Consider the following 26,237-nt stretch of genomic DNA (forward strand, 5'->3'; position numbering starts at 1 on the left):
CTTATACGTTTCGATAAGATCCCCTCTTTGTCGGTGAATTGGCCCTGGCGTGCGGGCAGTGGAAGAGAGGATGTGAAAGTGGGATAACGCAACAGCTTCGTGTTGACAGCAACTACATGCCAGTTCTTTGTGAGCTGCCAAAAATAGAGTTATCACAATCTGCGAAGACCAGGCCAAGAAATATTTCCTGACATCGGGCAGCAATCAATTACACTTGTCAAGGTAGAGGTAGGTTATCTCTGGTTGATTTCCTGTCTTGTCAGGTCTATTCGCAGGACTGCATTCCTGGTGCCTAGTCCCACCCAGCAGGTGAGCTGCTCAAAGAATCACCGGTGGATTTGATCATGCAAGCAGGGCCGGGCAAGGCAGAGAGATTTAGTGTCACAGAGTCGGAACGTCTTACACCATGGAAACATGCCCTTTGGCCCAACTTCCCCACACTGACCAACACATCCCATCTACACTAGCCCCACCTGCCTGCTTTTTGCGCTTCTCAGACGCCAGCCTGGATATTGTTCATGAGTTCATACGTTCACAGAAAAAGAATTAGGTCAATCGGCACATCGAATCTACTCCGCCATTCAATCACGGCTGATCTGTCTCTCCCTCTCAACCCCATTCTCCTGCCATCTCCCCATAACCTTTGACACAATTGCTACTCAACAACCTGTCAATCTCCTCTTTAAAAATAATCATGGACTTGGCCACCGCAGGCTACTGTGGTGATGAATTCCACAGTTTCACCACCCTCTGACTACAGAAATTCCACTGTATCTCCTTTCTAAAGGTGCGCCCTTTTATTCGGAGGCTGTACCCTCTTTGCCCTCTGGTCGGATGAAGTCAGTTGAAAGTAATTTCATCCAAACCACAACGTAACACTCCTTTCCTAAGATAAAGATTGGCTACGAGATGGAGTCTGAAAGTACGTCTGAGCCCATAACCTTTAGTCAATGTTAGCATTGAAACAACTAATGCAGCATGCCAATCCTTTGTGCATTGACAAAAATAGAGCTTAATTGAAGAATTGGAAATGAAACTGAACATTGCTGTTCCAATGGGGTGGGGCGGAGGGGGGGGGGGGGGGGGAATGAGGAGGAAGTGCAGGTCACCAAGGACCCAGATGCCCAGCGTGCCGTTCCGTGACGCGGAGAGGCGCGTTTTGTACAGGCTGCTCCTGCACACTCTCCACTTCCTCGCTCTCGTCTTCCGTCCGGACACGCCCTGGCGGTCCATGTTACCACCTGACGGCGGGAGCGGTCCCCAGTGGAGGTCTCTCTATAAGGGGGTCCTCCCGCTTTACATCGGGGACCTGGGGTGGAGAGTGTTGCATAAGGCTATAGCCTGTAACAGGTACTTGAGCCGGTTCACGGTCTCGTCTGCCGCCTGTCGCTTCTGCGGCGAGGAGGAGACCGTGTACCATTTGTATACAGAGTGCGTGAGGTTACAGCCCCTGTTCCAGTATCTGAAGGGGCTGCTCCTCAAGTTCTGGCTCCATTTTAGCCCTACGCTATTAATTTTTGGGCACCCGGTACAGAGGGGGGAGGGTCAGGAGGGAGGAGGGGGTCTCCCTGTTGGTCTGCTCCTGGGCCTGGCCAAGATGGCCATCCGCGGGTCCAGGCAGCGGGCAGTCGACGGCCTCACAGAAGTCGGCTGCCTACCCCTGTTCCGGGCTTACGTCCGTGCCCGCGTGTGTGTCCCTGGAGAGGGAACACGTACACGCGGTGTCCACAGGGACTCTGGAGGCCTTCCGGGAACGCTGGTCGCCGCGGGGGGTTGAATGTATTGTTGACAGAGATGGCGGGATTTTAATGTGATAATTGTTTAATTTGTAAACTGCCGATACAGGCGGCTTTTGTTTGATCACATTTTGCTTAGTATGTTTGTATGTTTTTCTTTGGAATAAAACTTTTATATATTAAAAAAAAAAAAAAAAAAAAGGACTGACATCATGGGTAAGAAGGAATTAATGTGGGATGCAATCTTTTATCTAGTTTTTAGCAGAACATAATGGTCAACATTTTCATTGGGGAATATTTTACTGATGGAAAGATTTGCATTTGGATTGTGCAGCTTACTACAGTTCAGAAATGTCTCCAAACCTTTCTAAGCAGATTTAGACTTTCGACTTTAGAGATGCAGCGCGGAAACAGGCCTGTCGGCCCACCGGGTCCACGCTGTCCAGCGATCATCCCACACTATCCCACACACTAGGGATAATTTACGATTTTTACCAAAGCCAATTAACCTACAAACCCGTACCTCTTTGCAGGAAACCGGAGCACCCAGAGGAAACCCACACATTCACAGGGAGAACGAACAAACTCCGTGTAGACAGCACCCGTAGTCAGGATCGAACCCAGGTCTCTGGCGTTGTAAGGCAGCAACTTTACCGCTGCACCACCAGATGGACTGTGGTAAATACACAAATCATTGTAAACGTAGGCTGTTCCACATCAGTAAAGATATGGAGGATGTTCCAGGTTGCATTGTCACGGGGAAATGTAGTTCTAAACAGAAGAGTTCCCCAATCTTGATGTGTTGAAGTTCTACTGAAACTTTGGAGGAACCGATGTCCTGTGGAAAGCAGCAAAGTAGTTCTACCATAATTTGGCACACAAAACTCAGCCTGCAGTGTATCCTGATAGGCACAAAATGCTGGAGTAACTTAGCGGGTCAGGCGGCATCTCTGCAGAGCAGGAATGGGTGACGTTTCGGGATGGAACCCTTACTTTTGGGTGGCACGGTGGCGCAGCGGTAGAGTTGCTGCCTTACAGTGAGACCCGGGATCGATCCCGACTACGGGTGCTGTCTGTACGGAGTTTGTACGTTCTCCCCGTGACCTGCGTGGGTTTTCCCCGAGATCTTCAGTTTTCTCCTATACTCCAAAGATGTACCGGTTTGTAGGTAAATTGGCTTGGTAAATGTAAAAATTGTCCCTAGTGGGTATAGGTTAGTGTGGGGATCACTGGTCGGCACGGACCCGGTTGGCCGAAAGGGCCTGTTTCCACGCTGTATCTCTAAACTAAACTCAGATTGGGAATATCCATTCAGTGACATTGTTCAGTGTTCATCCCTTGCCATGTCCCAGCCGGTCATTCCTTCATTAGACATTCTTTGTACTATGGAGCAGTGTTGCAACGGAGAGGTGAGGTGGCAGCTGGAAGCCCTGCAGGTAAGGTTGCCAACTTTCTCACTCCCAAATAAGGGACAAAAGGTGACATCACCGCCCCGCGCTCCACGTGACCAGCAAGCGGCCACGTGCTCCCGCTCCACCAATGGCGGTCGCCCGGGCCGGGAGGCGGGTTGCTGTGCATCCTCCGTTAGGCAACACCCGGGCCTACACTGTCCGAGACTACTGCGGTCCCCGGGCCTACAGTGTCCGGGCCTACAATGTCTGAGACTACAGCGGCCCCCAGCCCTACAGTGTCCGGGCCTACAGTATCCGGGCCTACAGTGTCCGGGCCTATAGTGTCTGGGCCTACAGTGTCCGGGCCTACGGTGTCCGGGCCTACGGTGTCTGGGCCTACGGTGTCCAGGCCTATGGTGTCCGGGCCTACAGCACCCCCTGGGCCTAATATGGGACAAGGGCGGTCCCGTACGGGACAAACCAATTTAGCCCAATAAATATGGGATGCCCCAGCTAATATTGGACAGTTGGCAACCCTACCTGCAGGCCCGCAGAGTGAGTGCAGACCTCAGCCGCAACCATGAAAGGAATCAATAGCATCGCGCTGGGCCAGGCAGACACCTACATCAGCAATCCAATGCTTCCACGACTCCGGCCCTTACAGTGACAACACCAGGAAATGCAGTGTGAGAAAGTAACTGCAGATGCTGCTACAAATCAAAGGTATTTATTCACAAAATGCTGGAGTAACTCAGCGGGTCAGGCAGCATCTCAGGAGAGAAGGAATGGGTGACGTTTCGGGTCGAGACCCTTCTTCAGACTGAAGAACAGGAAATGCATATCCCCTTCGGACAAAATGCGTTGGCAGGAACTGCAGGTGCTGGTTTACACCGAAGATAGATACAAAATGCTGGAGTAACTCAGCGGGTCAGGCAGCATCTCTGGAGAAAAGGTAACCTTTCGGGTCGAGACACGAGATATCCCTCATTTCCCTTGCCCCTGCCTTCAGTCTGAAGATTGTGTCTCGACCCGAAATGTCACCCATTCCTTCTCTCCAGAGATGCTGCCTGACCCGCTGAGTTACTCCAGCAGTATGTGTCTATCTCCTTTGGATAAGATAGACTTAATTTCAGAGTCTTGAGACTTGAAAGTTACAAGAAGGCACCAGCACGTCTTTGGAGTGTGGGAGGAAACCGAAGTTCTCGGAGAAAAGCCACGCGGGTCACGGGGAGAACGTACAAACTCCGTACAGACAGCACCCGTAGTCGGGATCGAACCCGGGGCTCTGGCGCTGTAAGCGCTGCAAGGCAGCAACTCTACCGCTGCGCCACCGTGCCGCCCTTGAGAGTGATGAGCGTTTCGGAGGTGAGAAGGTTGCTGCTTGTACTGGTAAAAAGGTATTTAGACGACGGAACGCAATAAAGACCAAGGTGACCATGCTATGGTCTCGGGCCCTTAATTCAGGATCTCAGAACCTAAAACAAAACATAAGCTCATGAATTATTTCACAAAGTGCTGTGTGGTTAAAAGCGTGTTTGTTGCCAGTGTATCATTTTTTTTTAAAAACGACTTCAGTCTACAGCCAAGTGTCTGGAAATGAACAAAGGCTCCTTTCTGTTATGCTTCCTGAGAGATGAATATAGATTTGAGGAGCAAGAGATTTTCTTTCCACTGTGAAAATGGATGACCTCAATGCCTACATGGTCACTGAAGCCTTTTGTGAAAAGGCTAGGCAAGAGGATAACATGATAATGGGACAACTGTTCAGGAAGACTGAACATAATAGCATTCAGGAGGGACAAGGGAAGAATACCCGGCTTATTGTTCTGATGCCATTTCGAGCCTAAATGAAAGTTTGGATAGAGAATGGGTGGAGTGCATCTGAAAGGACCATCACTTTGCTACTTAGCACATGGATCAGTAATCTCTTCAAATGAGTGCCAACACTGACAAAGTTTAGACGCAAGGATCCTGGCGAGACGCCATCATAAGGTCATAAGGATAGGTGCAGAATTAGGCCATTCAGCCCATCAACTCAACGCCATTCAATCATGGCTGATCTATCTCTCCCTCCTAACCCCTTTCTCCTGCCTTCTCCCCATAACCTCTGGCACCCGTACTAATGAATAATCTATCTATCTCTGCCTTAAAACCCCGACAGTGGGGGCCTGCTTCTACCACTGTGGAACCGGAACCCCGCCCGAGGGGGGAAGCCGCCGAGCCCCAAGGACAGGAGAGGAGGGAGTCGGATTCGGAACCGAGGGCCGGTAAGCAGACCGGCTGTGGGAAAGGGCGTACAGCCTCGACGGGGGAGTGGGCCGCTGGAGGCCCTTCGACAGCCTGGGCTTTGGCTGGACCGGGCACCGTTTGGTGGAGCAGCAGTGGAGGACACCACGGCGATGCTTGGCCAGTCTGAGCCTGCAACACCACCAGGACAACAGACCTTCATGGTCAGGTCAAGATACCTGCCTTTACAACGACTGGGACTTGAAAATGTCGCCATATCTGCCAACTCCTGCATGCTGCCTCAGTTGACTATTTCTATACACTTGTACTGTGTCCAAGATATGCTTATTTACTGTGTACTTGTACTGTGTCCAAGATGTAATACTTCTACTGAACTGTATGGAAAGATGAATTTAACTGTACCATTGTGACAATAAAGTCCCATTCAACCATTGAACTGCAGGTGCTGGTTTACCAAAAAAAGATACAAAGTGCCGGAGTAACTCAACGGGTCAGGCAGCATCTCTGCAGAAAACGGATAGCTGATGTTTCGGGTCGGGACCCTTTTAGAGATCTCATTTGAGAAAATTAAACACATGGTTATCTCTATAAGTTATCGGAACTTTATGAGTTATGTGTGGAGAGCGGTGGCCATTGGTCCAAGTGTTTGAATTCTAAAGTTATTAATTTGCAGATTAATTGATATTTGTACAATAATCCACCTTTTGTTAACTGAAATCTCCTGAATATTAGGAACTGCTGAAATTATGGAATTTCTGCCCTGGATGTACAAAGAGATGCTCTACAGGGCACAGTTAGAAATGATTAAACCCATGCTCATCTTTTACCAACTTGAAGAGAATAATATTTTCTTAATTTGTTTTCCAATTATCCAAGGCATATTTGGCTTACACTATCGCTACAAGAGATCACCAGAACAGATATCCCGTGGCCAATATATATATATTTGAAACTGCAGCACAATGCTCTTTGGAAAGTCTGGGAGCATAGCCAAGACTAGCACCGAAAGAGGCTCTTTGGCCCAACTTGCCCATGATGCTGTTTGCGGTCGGCGTAATCTTCCTTCCATCTTAATCCATCTAAACCCTTCAGCTTCCCTGGGTGGAAAGAGAAACAGAGTTAATATTTCAGCTCAGGGAACCTTCATCAGATCGGGAAATGTGACAAGAAAATATTGGCTTTAAGTCATGGAGAGAGTGCAGCAGATTGGTGGACAGGACAAAGGAGAAAAAGGAAGAAATCACAGTTGCTTTGAAAGTAAGCAGTTGAAGAAGCCACCTTTAGTTTTGTTGAGAGTCATAGTGTGGAAACAGGCCCTTGGCCCAACTTGCCCACCCCAGCTAACACGTCCTAGCTACGCAAATCCCACCTGCCTGCATTTGGTTCATATCCCCTCCCCTGACATCAGTCTGAAGAAGGGTCTCGACCTGAAATGTCACCCATTTCTTCTATCCCGAGATGCTGCCTGACCCGCTGAGTTACTCCAGCATTTTGTGTCTGCCTTTGATTTTAACCAGCATCTGCAGTTTTATTTTTAATAGAATGAGTGTGAATGGATGATTGGTGGTAGGTATGGACTCAGTAGGCCGGAGCCTGTTTCCACCCCGTATCTTTCAATCAATCAAAACGTTTAGAAATTTTTCCCTTAAAACCTTGAGAAGACAAATATCAGCTGAATTATTTCTAACTTTAGCGTTGTCAACCATCTGTTTCTACACCCTAGCCAGGAATTTTCTTTTGAAACTCGGTTGAATTGGAAAGAGTCTTTAAAATTTTGAACAGGTTTGGCTTGATGACAGACAAACTCTTTAATTTAATTCAAGCATCCCATCTGACCTTTCACATCCAGAGTCTTTCCTGCAAGTGCAGCAGAAAGCATTTTTATTTTTAAAGGTCCCCAACTGCGTGGGTTTTCCCCGAGATCTTCGGTTTCCTCACACACACCAAAGACGCACAGGTTTGTAGGTTAATTGGCTTGGTATAAATGTGTGTGTCGGATAGTATTAATGTGCAGGGATCGCTGGTTGGTGCAGACTCGGTGGGCTGAAGGGCCTGTTTCCACACTGTATCTCTAAACTAAACTAAACTAATTAAGATATCCACTGCTAAAACAACTCTTCCAGTAGACCAGTCCACACATGTGTAGACCAGCGATACCCCAAGTGCTGAATGACTTCCCCATTGCAGTCTCAACTGGAAGAGTTAGACACCATCATTTCCTTGCTCTGTGCTGGTTGTCATGATATAATTGATTAGTTTTTTTTCCAAGAGATCAGCGTGGAAACAGGCCTCTCGACCCATGGAATTCACGCCGTCCATCGATCACCCACCCACACTGGTTCCATGTCATCCCACGTTCTCATCCACTCCCCACGCACACCATTGGGATATTTGCGTCGTTTGGTTCCGAGTGGTTCAGCGCGGAAACAGACCATTCGGCCCTCCGAGTCCGCGCCGACCAGCGATCCCCACGCATCTGCACTACCCAATACACCGCTAGGCACAATTTTACATTCACACCATGCTAATTAAATTACAAAACATGTACGTCTTTGGAGTGTGGGAGGAAAACGGAGCACCTGGGAAAAAATCCATGCGGTCAACAGTGGGAACGTGCAGATTCCACACTGACAGCACCACGAACGAGGTCAGGATCGAAACCGGGTCTCTGGCGGATATTTTACAGAGGTGCCGGAGCGGCGCTCCAGTGAGCCCCAACAGCACGGCACCCCTGGCAGTGGCTCTCTAGTGAGCCCCAGTGGCATGGCACCCCTGGCACTGGCTCTCCAGTGAGCCCCTGGCACTGGCTCTCCAGTGAGCCCCCAACAGCATGGCACCCCTGGCACTGGCTCTCCAGTGAGCCCCTGGCACTGGCTGTCCAGTGAGCCCCAGCGGCACGGCACCCCTGGCACTGGCTCTCCAGTGAGCCCCTGGCACTGGCTCTCCAGTGAGCCCCCAACAGCATGGCACCCCTGGCACTGGCTCTCCAGTGAGCCCCTGGCACTGGCTCTCCAGTGAGCCCCCAACAGCATGGCACCCCTGGCACTGGCTCTCCAGTGAGCCCCTGGCACTGGCTCTCCAGTGAGCCCCCAACAGCATGGCACCCCTGGCAGTAGCTCTCCAGTGAGCCCCTGGCACTGGCTCTCCAGTGAGCCCCTGGCAGTGGCTCTACCAGCTGTGCCACTGTGTAAAATTACAAATTCTATTCGTAACTTTAGACTAAGGCACGTATTGGCTGGGGAAAGTTCTCGTGGACATTTCTTTGGAACACGTTTTGTTATTCCATTACCCAGATATATGCATTGGAGTGCATCTTATCTTGAATCAGAAGCCTTTGGCTTAAGTCTGATTACAGAGGCTTGAGTACAAGATGCAAGACATAGTGTTACAGAGAGAGTGATGCACTGTTGGAGATATAGTCTTTCATATGAGATTTTAAACAGCGGTCCCTTCTTTGCCTGTATTAGTATTGGTTTATTTTTGTCACGTAAAGCGGGATAGTTTAGTTTAGTTTAGTTTGGTTTATTGTCCCATGTACCAAGCAAGGTACAGTGAAAAACTTCTGTTGTGTGCTAAGCAGTCAGTGGAAAGATAATATATGATTACAATCAAGTTATCCGCAGTGTACAGATACATGATAAAGGGAATAACGGGTATAGTGAGAAGCAATGCTCGCATCACAAAATGCTGGAGCAACTCAGCGGGTCAGGCAGCGTCTCAGGGCAGGACCCTGACCCTCCCCTCCCCTGACATCAGTCTGAAGAAGGGTCTCGATCCGCCGAAACGTCACCATTCCTTCTCTCCTGAGATGCCGCCTGACCCGCTGAGTTACTCCAGCATTTTGTGATACCTTCGATTTGTACCAGCATCTGCAGTTATTATCCTACACAGCAATGCTAGCATGCTCCCCAGTCAAGTCATACTTTACATGAGTACAATCGGGCCATAAACAAGTATAACGGGTATTGCAAAGAGAAAATAGTTTGTACGTTCTCCCCGTGACCTGCATGGGTTTTCTCCGAGATCTTCGGTTTCCTCCCACACTCCAAAGACGTACAGGTTTGTAGGTTAATTGGCTGGTAAAATGTAAAAATTGTCCCTAGTGGGTGTAGGATAGTGTTAGTGTGCGGGGATCGCTGGTCGGCGTGGACCCAATGGGCTGAAGGGACCTGTATCCACACTGTATCTCTAAACTAAACTAAATGTGACAATGAAGCACCATTGAACCATTGAACCATTGAACCATTGAACCATTGAACCATTGAACCATTGAACCATTGAGTGTGTGGTTAACCCCTTGCCATTCCATGCCTCTGTCCCTATGGATCTGCAATTCTTAGCCACCACATCTTTGGCTTAAGGTTACGGTTTAAGCAACAGGGCGATTGCCTCTCTTGTTATTCTTGTCTCCTGCAATTCTTGATCCCACTATCCTTCAGCACACTTTCTTCCTTGCTTTCTGTCCAGCTTTACTAGTTGTTTGGTACACACAAAATGCTGGAGTAACTCAGCGGGACAGGCAGCATCTCTGGCGAGAAGGAATGGTTGACCCTTCTTCAGTCTCGACCCAAAACGTCACCCATTCCTTCTCTCCCGAGATGCTGTCTGTCCCGCTGAGTTACTCCAGCATCTTGCGTCTACCTTCAATTTAAACCAGCATCTGCAGTTCTTTCCTACATCCTTTACTAGTTGTTCATTCACCCTAAGCCGGAGGTACGTTGGAGTGGTAACGTTAAATATGCACTTTTCCAAAAGAAGATATCTTCTGTTAAATGAGTAGCCATGCTTAGAATTGTGTTGAATTCCCCGAGGGTATTTTAGACTGAGGCAAGGTGTTAGGTACTAAGAATTCAGTAAGTGCTGGGTTAAGGTTTAGAGTTAAGGATTAGCATTTTATGGGTTGACTTAGAATTTAGAAATTGGGCTAAGGGCTTTGGTGGGGTTAGAGTTGCTTGTTCTTTTCAAGGATTAAGTTGAAGAGTTTGGAGGTCAGGAGTTAGGAAGGATTTAGTTTAGAATAGAGACAAAGCTTACATTCCTGTGGCCTCACGCCAAAGGGATATTACATGGACACTGAGTGTGTGCTGCGATTTCAGTAGATGGTCAGATTATTATTTGACATAGAATAGCCCAGATAATGGATGTCAACAAGTCCACACTCAAATCCTACGATGCAATCACGTAATGCGCATTCAAATGATCTTTCATGAAGAGCCCGCCTTAGGGCGGCATGGTAGCACAGCGGTAGAGTTGTTGCCTTACAGCACCGGAGTTCCGGGTTTGATCCCGACTACGGGCGCCATCTGTACGGAGTTTGTACGTTCACCCCGTGACCTGCGTGGGTTTTCTCCGAGATCTTCCGTTTCCTCCCATACTCCAAAGACGTGCAGGTATGTAGGTAAATTGGCTTGGTATAAGTGTGAATTGTCCCCAATGTGTGTAGGACAGTGTTAATGTGCGGGGATCGCTGGTAGGTGTGGATTCTGCACTGTATCACTAAACTAAAGTATTGATTGTATGGTGAGGAAGACCAGATGCCAAGATTGGTTTGGTTGCCAACTGCCTTGGTTGCATAGGGGACTTTGGGCGTTGTTTTGGTTATTTTATGTATTGAATATTTTTTTGTTTGCTTATTATATTATCTACCGAGTACTGTGTTTACAAACCTGTTGTGCGGCTTCAAGTAAGAATTTCAACCTTGCATTTTGTTACAAATGACCATAAAATACTCTTGACTCATGACTCTTATTTTTTCTCCTCCTTCATTCAGGGATATAGACTGGATATTCTCCACATTTTCATCAGCCTAGAGGATTCAGCTATCTCAGTACAGATGGGATGGTTCTTTGTGTGCAAGGGTAAAACTTTTTCCAAGCCATCATGGGCTTGGGATGGTATCTAGACGGTCAACAAGATGGTAACTCTATTTCTCACTCCACGGAAGCTGCCTGACCGTTGAGTTGAGTTGAATTTATTTTCACATGGTTTTTCCGTGCCCTACACTAACACTATTTAATTTTAATTTTAATTTTTTTAAATTTTAATTTTATTTGTCATATGTAAGATGGCACTGAGTCAAAGATACAATGAAATGTATTTGACAAGACAACGGGTCACCTCAGCAGTCATATTCCGAGATAAAAAAGACATTAGTAAGGGAAAAAGACAATATTAAAAATAATCAACATATATGATTTGAAATGTGTTTATGAGTTCAGAAGCCTGATGGCCTGATGGTAGAAACTGTTCTTAAGCCTGGTGGTACGTGCAGCCATATTCCTGTATCGTCTGCCTGACGGTAACAAGGAGAACAGCCTGCATGCTGGGTGGCTGTGGTCCTTGATGATGCTGCGTGCCTTCCGCAGGGACCGCCGGTAGAGAATGTCCTGAATGGCCGTGAGACAGTTGCCAGTGATGTGCTGTGCCGTCTTCACCATTCTCTGTAGTGATTTGTGGCCGTGGGAGAACAGTTCCCGTACCAGACTGTAATGCAGCCCGTCAGCAGGCTCTCGATGGTGCATCTGTAGAAGTTTGTGAGGATGCTGGCATTCATGCCAAACTTCCTCAGTCTTCTCAGGAAAAAGAGCCGCTGGCGGGCCTTCTTTGTTATTGTGTCCGTGTGCACATTTTAGACATCCACTGGCATGTGCAAGCTGGCAAACTCGTCGTGGAGTACCAATGCATCCACACTGTGGGCAACTGCTCTTGCGCTGTGCTACTCTGCTGCAGAGTATGCTTGTCCTGTCTGGGAGAGATCATCTCATGCGAAGAAAGTTGATACCGCCCTTAATGCCAGCTGCAGATGCTTCACTGGCTGCCTAAAACCAACGGATGTGGATGGCTTGCATGTCTTGGCCGGTATTGCTCTACCAGTAATCCGCAGATCAGTGGCCGGTAGAACTGAATGTAGTCGGCAAGTTGGGGAGATGGACGGGCCAAGGTGGACGGGCCGCGTTGCTGAGAACTAAGAGGGACCGGGCGTGGGGGAAGGGCGTCGAGAACGGAGGGACCTGGCGTGAGGGGGGGGGGGGGGGGGGGGCACCGAGAACCAAGAGGGGCCAACATGACTCTGATGTCCGATGAGTACCTTGGCTTGTACGTAACTTTGTCAGTGCCAGAAACGTGGCGACTCCTTTGTGTACTTTGTGTATTGTACGCAAAATAAACCAAGGAACGTCACTGTACTGAGGTACATGTGACAATAAAGTATCATTGACTCATTGAACATGAGTGTCTGGATGGGTGATTTCAGGGGCCTGTTGGAGTCATTATGAGAGGCTTGGAGCCACATTGAGGGATCCAAGGACAGGCAGTTGTCTTTCCCTGATGGAAATCCAAGACCTTTTTACGATAAAAATCTGCTCATTTCAGGTCACCATCCCTGGCCATTTGACTCCAGATTTATTTAGTTATCTAAATTTAAATTCCTCCATTGCACTGATGGGATTTGAACATGCTTTTGGATTGGCTCTTCGGATGACTAGCCCAGCTAATAATTCCCATGCTAATTTAGCCCCTCAGTATTCTGGAAAAGGGATCTCAGTTAGAAGAACCTCATCGCACTGATGACAACAAGAATAATGGAGCACCTGATTCCAATCAATGAGTGATTCAAGATTCAAGATTCAAGATTCAAGATTCAAGATTCAAGATTCAAGATTCAAGATTCAAGATATCTTTATTTGTCATCAAAAAAACAAGTTTTTTGGACGAAATTTAGTCACCCACAGTCCAACAATAAAAGCAATAAAATAAGCAAATTACACAACCCCAACCAACACACAAAAAAAAAAGAAGCATCCATCACAGTGAGTCTCCTCCAGTCCCCTCCTCACTGTGATGGAAGGCCAGAATGTCTTTTCTCTTCCCCTGCCGTCTTCTCCCGCGGTCAGGCTGGTGTCGTTGCCACGTTCCAGGCCGTGCCAGACGGTGAAGGGTCCGCAGCGGGCCGACCCAAGCCCCACGATCCATTGCGGGTGAACACGCTGTCGCTGCCGCTGTTGCTGCACGTCGGGGCGGTCGTGGGTCCCGTCATTGAAGCCCCCGCCGAGCAGAGAAAAATCCCGCGGCCTATTTCAGGCCACGCCGGATGGTGAAATGTCCGCGGCGGGCCGACCCAAGCCCCGCGATCCAGGGCGGGTGAACACGCTGCCGCTGCCGCTGCCGGAGCTCCCGATGTCGGCATCCACGCGGCCCGAGCCTAAGGCGAGTCGCAGCCGCTCCCGCAGCCTCCGAGGACGGTTGGCTCTGCTGATGGTGAGTCCAGTCCACGGGCTCTGGAGGCCGCCAGCTCCAGGAGTTGGGCCGATGGTAGGCCGCAGCAGGAACGGAGACACCACCCAGAAAACAAAGGTCGGGTCTCCGTTCGGAAGGGACACATTTACAATTTTACAGTTCCCCCCCTCCCCCCCACACACACACACACCCACATAGTACACAAACACAAAAACACGACATCACATCTACAATTAAGACAAAAAAACAACAAAACACAAAGACAAACGGACCGCAGGTAAGCCGCAGCTGCTAGGGCAGTGCCACCATTTGGAGCACATGTCGCAGCCTCAGGTCCTTGGGCCTGCACACTGTTGATGTGGAGGAAGGAACAAGCACTACCAGTTACAGCACTTCCTTCGTCTGTTGTCCTTGGCAGAACCTCCGCTTCGAGTTTCCTCGCAAAGAGGACCTGGCTGCGGCCTGGCGAGCAGGTGGGACTTTAACGTGGCTTCTCTTTCTCTCGTTCCTTGGCAAGCGGTGGGTGCGATGATCATGGCCGCCCCCCTTGGCAAAAGGTGATTCCATTGTTTTCGAAGCAACCTGACTCCCAGCTGCTGAACGGTAGCTGGCAGGGCGTGAGTGAGCAGACTGCACACGCTGGCTTAAACCAAAGGTAGCTGGAGTAACTCAGCGGGTCAGGCAGCATCTGTGGCGAAAAGGAACAGGTGACGTTTCGAGTCTCAAACATGTCCACGAGAATCAGGCTTGGTCGGCACAGTGAAATACTTTGTTTTGCGTGTCATCCTGGCAAATCGAGTTTTGCGCTTTATATTGGCCATCTCAATAGGCAATAGACAATAGGTGCAGGAGTAGGCCATTCGGCCCTTCGAGCCAGCACCGCCATTCAATGTGATCATGGCTGATCATCCACAATCAGTACCCCGTTCCTGCCTTCTCCCCATACCCCCTATCCTTAAGAGCTCTATCTAGCTCTCTCTTGAAAGCATCCAGAGAATTGGCCTTCACTGCCTTCTGATGCAGAGAATTCCACAGATTTACAACTCTCTGACTGAAAAAGTTTTACCTCATCTCCGTTCTAAATGGCCTACCCCTTATTCTTAAACTGTGGCCCCTGGTTCTAGACTCCCCCAACATTGGGAACATGTTTCCTGACTCTAACGTGTCCAATCCCTTAGTAATCTTATATGTTTCAATAAGATCCCCTCTCATCCTTCTAAATTCCAGTGTATACAAGCCTAGTCGCTCCAGTCTTTCAACATACGACAGTCCCGCCATTCCGGGATTTAACCTAGTGAACCTACGCTGCACGCCCTCAATAGCCAGAATGTCCTTCCTCAAATCTCCCCTCTACTCTTTGTCCAGATGAAGGGTCTCGACAACCAATGTTCACCCGTACACTAGTTCTATCCTACGCAATTTACAGAAGCCAATTAACCTACAAAACCTGCACGTCTTTGGAGTGTGGGAGGAAGCCAGAGCACCTGGAGAAAACCCACACGTCCACAGGGAGAACGTACAAACTACGTAGAGACAGCACCCATCTCTGGTGCCCAGGGTTGCTAACTGTCCCGTATTAGCCGGGACATCCCGTGAATTGGGCTAAATTGGTTTGTCCCTGACTACGGGTGCTGTCTGCACGGAGTTTGTACGTTCTCCCCGTGACCGCGTGGGTTTTCTCGGAGATCTTCGGTTTCCTCCCACACCGAAAGTAAAATAAAGGGTGATTGCACATGTTTAGTATGATTTGATTTGATGGAGGAGCACGCTGACAGAAACCTTTCACTGTTTCTCGGTACACGTGACAGTAAAAACCAAACCAAATACAATCAGCACACCTACAACTCTTGAATGTTCCTTTCTGTTTACATCAATACCTATTAGTGCTGATGGAGACTGTGGCAACAGCACGAGAGAACAACACCTCAACTGGAAATATCTTGCCTTCCTCGAGGATGTCCAGACAATGGCCTTTTCAGTGTGTAGGAAGGAACTGCAGATGCTGGTTTCAACCTAAGATAGACACACAGTGCTGGAGTAGTTCAGCGGGACAGGCAGCATCTCTGGAGAGAAGGAATGGGCGATGTTTTGGGTCGAGACCCTTCTTCAGACTGAGAGTCAGGGGAGAGGGGACACTAGAAATATGGAAGAGTAAGGTGTGAAAGCAACAGATCAAAGCAGACGATGGTCAAAGAAACGTTGTTAGCTGAGGGGAAGGTGACAAGGGGAGGAGTGGATTGAGTAGACGCACAGAGTCCCTTGCCCAGTGTCGGGGAATCGAGAACGAAAGGGCATGGGTTTAAGGTGAGGGGGAAAAAGATTTAATAGGAACATGAAAGGTAACTTCTTCACACAAGGGGTGATGGGTGTATGGAACGAGCTGCCAGAGGAGGTAGTTGAGGCAGATACTATCACAACATTTAATAAACATTTAGACAGGTACATGGATGAGATAGGTTTAGAGGGATATGGGCCAAATGCAGGCAGGTGGGACTTGTGTAGATGGGACAAGTTGGTTGGTGTGGGCAAGTTGGGACAAGATGTATTTTTCCATCCTTTATTACTCCATGAGCTCTGCCTAGCTCTAAGTTCCTGAATGAAATGCAAAGATAGCTTTTATTTAGTTCAGTTTAAAGATACAGCAGGGAAACAGGCCATTCGGCCCACTGAGTCTGCACCAGTCAGCGATCCCCGCACACTAACACTACACTGCACACGCAAGGGACAATTTACTATTTTACCGAAGCCAATTAACCTACAAACCTGTACGTCTTTGGAGGAAACTGGAGCACCCAGAGAAAACCCATGCGGTCACGGGGAGATCATACAGACTCTGTGCCGACAGCACGCGCGGTCGAGATCGAACCCGGGTCTCTGACGCTGTGAGGCAGCAACGCCCCTGGTACTGGTCCGAGATGAGAACGTTGTTTTCACACAGAGTCTGTGGAATTCTCTGCCACAGAAGGTAGTTGAGGCCAGTTCATTGGCTATATTTAAGAGGGAGTTAGATGTGGCCCTTGTGGCTAAAGGGATCAGGGGGTATGGAGAGAAGGCAGGTACGGGATACTGAGTTGGATGATCAGCCATGATCATATTGAATGGCGGTGCAGGCTCGAAGGGCCGAATGGCCTATTCCTGCACCTATTTTCTATGTTTCTATGTAACATCACGGCTGCATTCCCTGCACTCCTGCAGAAGGCATGTTTGGATATAAAAATGTTTTGTGATCCCTCCTAAGGCATAAATAAATAATGGGTGTGACAGGGGGGGTCACGTCTAAAACTCCCCACCTACCACCTTTAAATTAAGGCACTGTCAAAACAAAAGGTGCAGCCCTCAAAAACACACAAATGGCAGATCATTTTTAGCAGAGCCTTGGGATATCAGTTGAACCATTTCAATTGAAGCCTCCTCTGGGAAATGAGAATGCAGCAGGTCTGAAGACATTTATTATTAAAGTATGCCGTGTGAAGATTCCATGGGGGGGGGGGGGGGGGTGGGGAGAGGCTCGAGGTCGAACAAAAGAGCTGGAGAGGTCAGAATGTAAATGCTGTCTCTTCAGCAAAGTGTTTCCACGCTCAGGTTGAGGGGAATGCAACGCAGGCTCACCCACCTGCCCTCCACCCCTCACCTCCACACCAACCCACGCCCCCACACCTCTGAGAACCCGTCGCTGGATTACAGCCAACTCAATGACAGACATGTGCAGGAAGGAACGGCAGATGCTGGTTTAAACCGAAGATAGGCACAAAAAAGCTGGAGTAACTCAGCGGGACAGGCAGCATCTCTGGAGAGAAGGAATGGGCGACGTTTCGGGTCGAGACCCTTCTTCAGAATGAAAGTCATGAGAAAGGGAAACGAGAGATACAGACGATGATGTAGAGAGATATAGAACAAAGGCCAAACGCAAATTGGAGGAACAGCATCTTATATTTCGCTTGGGCAGCTTACAACCTAGGGGTACGAATCATTATTTCTCTAACTTCAAGTAACCCCGGCATTCCCTCCCGCTCCAACCCTCCCCCACCCAAGTCACACCAGCTTCTCGTTCTCACCCAGCAAACGGCTAACAATGGCCTGTTTCCTTTATCATTTTAACTTTTTTTGCGTAGCTTTCATTCATTTGTTCCACATCTCTCTACACCATCGCCTATATCCCTCGTTTTCCTTTCCCGTGACGTTGACTCGACCCGAAATGTCACCCACTCCTTCTCTCCAGAGACGCTGCCTGGCCCGCTGTACATATCCAGGTTTGTTTTGGGGGGGGGAAAGCAGAACGTGTCTCTTGCAGAGTAGGAGGTCTGTTTCTTGTCTCCAGTGCAGAATAAAAATATTTTTCAAATATTATACCAATTTGCCAAAGAATGAGTTAGACCACAATTTTGCCCTGTGCATGTTGTAGACATTTATTCAAGTCAAGTCTACTTTATTTGTCACATACACATACAAGATGTGCAGTGAAATGAAAGTGGCAACGTCTGCGGATTGTGCTAAACTACAAAACAGAATAGAAAAAATAAATTTAACACAAAAAATAAATTAATACAGTTAATTAAATTAGTCCCTGGTGATATGAGAGTTAACAGGCCTGATGGCCTGTGGGAAGAAACTCCGTCTCATCCTCTCTGTTTTCACAGCGTGACAGCGGAGGCGTTTGCCTGACCGTAGCAGCTGGAACAGTCTGTTGCTGGGGTGGTAGGGGTCCCCCATAATGTTGCTGCACCTCCTGATGTATAGGTCCTGCAGGGGGGGCGAGTGTAGTTCCCATGGAGCGTTCAGCCGAACGCACTACTCTCCGCAGAGCCTTCCTGTCCTGGGCAGAGCTGTTCCCGAACCAGATTGAGATGTTGCCAGGCAAGATGCCTAAAAACAGCGCATGCCTTTGGCAGACGATGGCTGAGAAGTCTGGGCGCGGCCCAACGCAGTACGAACCTGGTATAGTTGGCACGGCACTAACAATTCCTACCCTGCACGTATATTGCCGTGGTTATTAGTCAGAAGGCTCTAAGAGGATTGCTATAAAAGGTACAACTCCAGTAGAAATTCTTAACAGTTTCCCACAGAATTGATTTCAAGGACTGGTGAAGACCTTGTCACCTTACAAAGAGAAGATTGAGAAAAGGGCGCAAGGCTCTGTCAACCTTTGACATGTCCGCCACAGCGGATCTGGCGAGAGGGAAGCCAATTCACAAAGGAACAATTACCCAGCTGCAGAATTGTATTTATTCCTTGTTAGTGCCCGTGAGAGAGATTAGTCACCGCTTCCTCAATGTGTCTCTGTGGCATAAATACTGCAAGAGTTTCCAGATAAGATTACATGGTCAGCCACCAGAACAGAGTAATAACAGCATCGGTTGGAAGCAAAATGAAGAAAGCACATAAAATGAAATAAATACTTACATAACTTCTTACGACCCTCAGTGTAATTACTGACAAAACGTTGCTCTGAGTGGCAACTCTGCTGTAGGTTTTTGCAGCACAATAAAATTGCAATAAAACTCTAAATATAAATGCAATACAATAGATTTAAATACAATAACGAACTCTATGTTTTTCCATGCGGGGGGGGGGGGGGGGGGGGGGGGCAGATGGAGAGGGATTTTATGGACAGCTGGTAGAGCCACTGTGTCACAGAGCAAGAGACCGAGGATCGATCCTGACTTTGGGTGCTGTCTGTGTGGAGTGTACACACCCTCCCTGTTATAATGGGTTTCCTCCGGGTGCTCTGGTTTCCCCCCACATCCCATGAACATGTGGGTTTGTAGGTTCATTGGCCTCTGTAAATTGCCCCCCCCCTTCGAGGGATAACGTAGAACTCATGTGAATGCGGCGTAGAGAGGATTTTATCGGGATGCGTCACAGCTTGGTTTGGGAATGGCTCCATCCAAGACCGCAAGGCATTGCGGAGAATTGTGGACACAGTCCTGTCTTACCTTTCACGTTTGGACGCTTGCTTGCCAATGTTCTTGTGCTCACTACCACTTTGGATTTCTTCCTTGCCAAACATTTCTTCAATAAACTCAACCGTCTTTTGGGCCAACTTGGCATTTCCCTCATTGACCTTCAACTCAATGTTCATGTCCTGAATGGTGTTTTGAGCACATCTTGGATTTTAATAATAGACATGCAAAAAATGTATTTTGAGCACAAAATGCCACTCTGTCTTTGTGTCTAACTTACTCTGCCCAGCTTCACTCTATGTTTTCATTTATTGTTTTTCCAAAGGTCATTGCTCATCCCACTGAAGCATCAGATACACAGCTTGACTTGAAAGTAAATGTACTTTCTTGATCACTGTAACTGTGTAAAGTGATCAGGCTAGGGTTGCTGGGAATATCCTCTTTGCATTAGGGCGGCACGGTGGCGCAGCGGTAGAGTTGCCGCCTTACAGCGAATGCAGCACCGGAGACTCAGGTTCGATCCTGACTGCGGGCGCCATCTGTACGGAGTTTGTACGTTCTCCCCGTGACCTGCGTGGGTTTTCTCCGAGATCTTTGGTTTCCTCCCACACTCCAAAGACGTACAGGTATGTAGGTTAATTGACTGGGTAAATGTAAAAACTGTCCCCAGTGTGTGGAGGATAGTGTTAATGTGCGGGGATCGCTGGGCGGCATGGACCCGGTGGGCCAAAGAGCCTGTTTCCGCGCTGTATCTCTAAATCTAAATCTAAAAAGAATTACTTAGAAACATAGAAAATAGGTGCAGGAGGAGGCCATTTGGCCCTTCGAGCCAGCACCGCCATTCATTGTGATCATGGCTGATCATCTACAATCAGAAACCTGTGCCTGCCTTCTCCCCATATCCCTCGATTCCACTAACCCCTAGAGCTCTATCTAACTCTCTCTTAAATTCATCCAGTGATTTGGCCTCCACTGCCCTCTGTGGCAGAGAATTCCACAAATTCACAACTCTCTGGGTGAAAAAAATTCTTCTCACCTCAGTTTTAAATGTCCTCCCCTTTATTCTTAGACTGTGGCCCCTGGTTATGGACTCCCCCAACATTGGGAACATTTTTCCTGCATCTAGCTTGTCTAGTCCTTTTATAATTTTATATGTTTCAATAAGATCCATCCTTCTAAACTCCAGTGAATACAAGCCTAGTCATTCCAATCTTTCCTCATATGACAGTCCCTCCATCCCAGGGATTAACCTTGTGAACCTACAGTGCACTGCCTCAATAGCAAGAACGTCGTTCCTCAAATTAGGAGACCAAAACTACACACAATACTCCAGACGTGGTCTCACCAGGGCCCAATACAACTGCAGAAGGACTTCTTTGCTCCTGTACTCAAATTAAAGCTAATAGCACCAAGTTGTCTCTGGTCTAAGTTATTTTCACCTGGTACCTACACTGGCCCAGATTCCACGAGCACAAGGAGCTCAACAACGTCCAGGGAAAAAATGTGTAGGAAGGAACTGCAGATGCTGGTTTACACCAAAGGTAGAGACAAAAAGCTGGAGTAACTCAACGGGTCAGGCAGCATCCCTGGAGAAATAGGCGAAGCTTCGGGTCCAGACCCTTCTTCAGTCTGAGGAGAGGGAAACTGGAGGTACAGAACAAAAGGTACTAAGGTGCTAAGGTACTAAAGGTAACAGAAACAGTAAAAGGTACTAAAGGTAACAGAAACTAGAGGTACTAAGGTACAGAACAAATCAGAGATAGCACCGATGACTCGTGAAAGGTGGAACCAACAATGGTCCATTGTTGGCTGTGGAAGAGGTGATCACAACGGGATAGGAACAGTGAGACTAGCAGGACGCCCAGGTAGGGAGAGGGATAGAGAGAGAGAGGGGGTTACCTGAAATGAGAGAAATCAATATACAAAGCAGCCCATCTGACTGACCTGTCTGCTACCTTAAACCTTCATTCCTTTCAAGTGGCGAGCTGCGAATTAAAAATGTACTGTACATGGTGCCCTGCGGTAATTCACCTTGGTTGCATCCACCACACCACTTAAATCAGCAGCCTCTTCCATCAGGTGTGACAGGCGGATGGGAACGTAGCCAACCCTGGTTCTCCCAACATATCCCTGCCCCCCTACCCACGCAACATCCCGATAGAAATATATCACCACTCCTCCGTCACATCTGGATTCCACATCTGGAAACTCCTTCCCAAAATGTACTGCAAGAGAACTTTTACCAGGAGGAGTTATAGTGGTCCGAGGAGCTGGCTCACTGCCAGCTGTTGAAGGGAAATTGGGGATTGGTAATAAATTGCTATAAATGCCGTGATCTCCACGCCAAAAAATAAGATTCCACAAAAGTCACAGTGAGCCCATACAAACTCCACACAGAACAGCATCAGAGGTCAGAATTCGCTGGAGCTGTGAGGCAGTGGTTCTGAAAGCTGCGCTGTGTTTGAGCAAGACCGAGAAACATAGAAACGTAGACAATAGGTGCAGGAGTTGGCCATTTGGCCCTTCGTGCCTGCACCGCCATTCAATATGATCATGGCTGATCATCCTAAATCAGTACCCCCGTTCCTGCTTTCTCCCCATACCCTTTGATTCCCTTAGCCCTAAGAGCTAAATCTAACTCTCTCTTGAAAACATCCAGTGATTTGGCCTCCGCTGCCTTCTGTGGCAGAGAATTCCACAGATTCACAACTCTCCGGGTGAAAAAAGTTTTTCTTCAACTCAGTACATAGATTAGTTTACAGATACAGCATGGAAATAGACCCTTCGGCCCACCGAGTCCATGCCGACCAGCGATCACCCCGTACACTAGCACTATCCTACACACTATGGACAATTTACAGTTTATTGAAGCCAAATGACCCTACAAACCTGTTCGTCTTTGCATTGTGGGAGGAAACAAGAGGCACCCGGGGAAAACCCACGCGGTCACGGGGAGAACGTACAAATTCTGTACAGACGGCATCCGTAGTCAGGATCGAACCGGGGGTCTCTGGCGCTGAACATGGGCCGCTGTGACTGTAGAAGATTGCTCACTATCACCACCTCAAGGGTGTTAAAGGCCGACCCAGCCGGCAGCTCCAAATCCCACGAGTAAGTTAAACAAGAAGGCTCTGCACTGTGGGCATTCGTCCTTAATTCCACTTGCACGATTAAACACGAAGCAATGCCTCATTGCACAGCAAATGATGTCCAGGTGTCTGTTGGCAGGACTAGTATTAGCTCGTTGTTGGCCTTGCCAAAGAGTTTGGCATTGCTCCATGTTACATTAACAAAAATGTTCTCCAGGTTCCTGCTTAATGGTCAAACAGCCCTCACAGACTTTTTACAGCGCAATGCCTTGCCATACCATGGAATACAATTGCATGCCAGCTCATGCCAGCCCATGCAGAATGATGCCATGCAGTGCAGAGCCATATGCTGACTCACTGGCTCCAAGTCAAGATGAGCTCATTTATCATTTGTGACTTAAACATGTTAAAATATTCATTATCATTGTGCTTAAAGGTGTAACAGGATTGCCTCCCGAACATCAAATGAAATAAATTGTAAGAATGAGCTTTGTCTTTACAGGTAGAAGGTGTCACAAAATGCTGGAGTAACTCAGCAGGTCAGGCAGCATCTTGGAGAGTAGGAATGGGTGACGTTTCGGGTCGAGACCCTTCTTCAGAATTTGTCTTTACAGAGATGTGTCCAATGAAGACTTTAAGCATCAACATGAGGAACAATAGAGCTAAAGGAACGATGTACAGGAAGGAATTGCAAATGCTGGACGAAACTGAAGATAGACACTTCAGTGAAGAAGGGTTTTGACTCAAAATGGCACCTACTTCTTTTCTCCAGAGATGCTGCCTGACCCGCTGAGTTACTCCAGCATTTTTTGTCTATCTAAAGGAATGATAATAGACAATAGACAATAGACAATAGGTGCAGGAGTAGGCTATTTGGCCCTTTGAGCCAGCACCGCCATTCAATGGCTGATCATTCACAATCAGTACCCCGTTCCTGCCTTCTCCCCATACCCCCTGTTTGGATGATGTTTGGATTATTCACTGTAGTCTCGATATCGTGGCAGGTAGATAGACACAAAATGCTGCAGGCTCAGAGACTCAGCGGGTCAGGCAGCATCTCTGGAGAAAAAGGCTATCGTGGCAGGTAGGCCGTGCTCCTGCCACGAGGGGCAGAGAAAGCCACACCAACCTTCCCGCCTACATTCAAAGTCGGACCCACAATCGCAAGTTCATACTTGATATTTGCAGACACATAGAACACAAGCAGATGCCTTGCTGAAGAACGTTTACATTTAGGATTGCCAACTGTCCTGTATTAGCCAGGAATCCCATATTTTGGGCTAAATTAGTTTGTCCCGTATGGGACGCCCTTGTCCCTTATTAAGCCCCGGATGGCGCTGTAGGCCCGAACACTGTATGCCTGGACACTGTAGGCCGGACACTGTAGCCCGGGGGCCACTGTAGTCCCGGACACTGCAGGCCCAGGGGTCGTTGTGGTCCCGGACAGTTTAGGCCCGGGCTTCGCCTAACGGAGGTTGCGTAGCAACCCGCCTCCCGGCCCGGGCGGCCGCCATTGGTGGAGCGGGAGCACGTGGCCGCTGGCTGGGTGAGGTCACGTGGGGCACGGGGCGGTGATGTCACCCTTTGTCCCTTATTTGGGTGTGAGGAAGTTGGCAACCCTATTTACATGTGACAACATCTTGCTGAGGGACAAGGCATTGTCCTTTGCACGGCTCCCAGTAAACAGGAAAAACTTGACCGGGAGGTGGTGCACATTCATGCATTGTTGGCGCATGCAGAAAAATGCATCAGAGCAGTGCATCGGACACAGCACAGTGGGATTTGCTCCTTGCACTGTGGCGCACTTTAACTGATGGGAATTATAAAGTGTGAGAGGAAACCACAGCACCTGAAGGAAACCCACGCGGTCACGGGGAGAACGTACAATCTCCGTACAGACAGCAGCACCCATAGTCAGGATTGAACCCGGGTCTCTGGCACTGCAAGGCAGCAAATCTACCGCTGTGTCACCTTGCCACCCCCGATGTTGGAAGCTGAGCTGATGTCAATTAATATAATCCTGGTGCACATTCAGGATTGAAATTTGTCTCGAGCCATTGGTACCAAGTTGCCAGTCTCCATTCTTGACAATGGGCTGGTTAATGGAAGGTTAATGTTAATGGACCTCCACTCACGCAGGTGTCCAAAGGCTGTTTTCTACCCTTCACTGTTAATCGCCTGCTATTTGCCTGAAACATCAGCTGTATCTTTGCGAAAAGTTCAATAAATGCCTGAAACTTCATCTTAAACAAATAACTGGGAGTTTTAGTAAGCTCATTAACTGAAAGAACCCTGTTAATTCTAAAACCAAGAGAACCGTTCCTGAACACTTCGTTCTGCCAAGATTGTCCTGGTTCCATGCAAATAAACATATGCACTTATTTATGAGTTACTTCAAGAGTGGAATGTTGTCCATTTTCCCCTCCAGGTAGTTTGCATTGCCCTGTACAATGCAGCACATTTGTTCACTACCCTTTTTAGTTTAGTTCGGTTTAGTTTAGAGATAGAGCATTGAAGCAGGCCCTTCGGCCCACCTAGCCCATGGCGACCATCAATCACCCGTCCACAATACTTCCACGTTATTCCCACACCCCAGCGGCAATTCACAGAAATTTACAGAGATTCACAATTTCTTCCCAGCTGTTATCAGGCAACTGAATCATCCTAACACAACCACAGAGCAGTGCTGAAGTACTCATTGGTGATCCTCGGACTATCCTTGACTGCACTTTGCTGGCTTAACCTTGCACAAAACGCTATTCCCTCATCACGTATCTACACACCATGAATGGCACGATTGTAATCATGTATTGTCATTCCGCTGACTGGCTAGCACACAGTGGGGCGGTCACAGTGGCGCAGCGGTAGAGTTGCTGCCCAACAGCGAATGCAGCGCCGGAGACCCGGGTTCGATCCCGACTATGGGTGCCGTCTGTACGGAGTTTGTACGTTCCCCCCGTGATCTGCGTAGGTTTTTTCTGAGATCTTCGGTTTCCTCCCACACTCCAAAGTCGTACAGATTTGTAGGTTAATTGGCTGGGTAAATGTAAAAAATGTCCCTAGTGGGCATTGGATAGTGTTAATGTGCGGGGATCGCTGGTCGGTGCGGACCCGTTGGGCCGAAGGGCCTGTTTCCGCGCTGTATCTCTAAACTAAACTAAACAAAAGCTTTTCACTGTACCTCGGTACACATGACAATAAACTCAACTGAGGCCAATTAACCCACAAACCCGCACGTCTTTGAGATATGGGGGAGAAACCTGAGCACCATGGGAAAACCCACGTCATCATAGGGACAACAAGCAAACTCCACACAGACAGCACCCAAGGTTAGGATCGAACCAGGGTCTCTGGCGCCGTGAGGCTGCAGCGTCTAAAAAAAATAGCTCACCGACAGGCTGCTGTACATGGATAATCCCTCTTTACAATGTGTATGGACACAAAGCCATGCCTCCAGATCAGATTTAGGAGGATTATATCGGATTTACTGCAGCCTAATACAGTCACTTTACCATTTCTTTCTTCCCCCCTTCTTGAACTGAATTACTGACACAATAGGTCACAAATTTCTCACCATTCTGCCCTATAAGCCTCGGCAGCAAGAAATTAGATCTATTGTTAAATGAAAATGGATAGGCC

This window comes from Rhinoraja longicauda, chromosome 33, assembly GCF_053455715.1.
Source record: "Rhinoraja longicauda isolate Sanriku21f chromosome 33, sRhiLon1.1, whole genome shotgun sequence".
Classification (NCBI taxonomy): domain Eukaryota; kingdom Metazoa; phylum Chordata; class Chondrichthyes; order Rajiformes; family Arhynchobatidae; genus Rhinoraja; species Rhinoraja longicauda.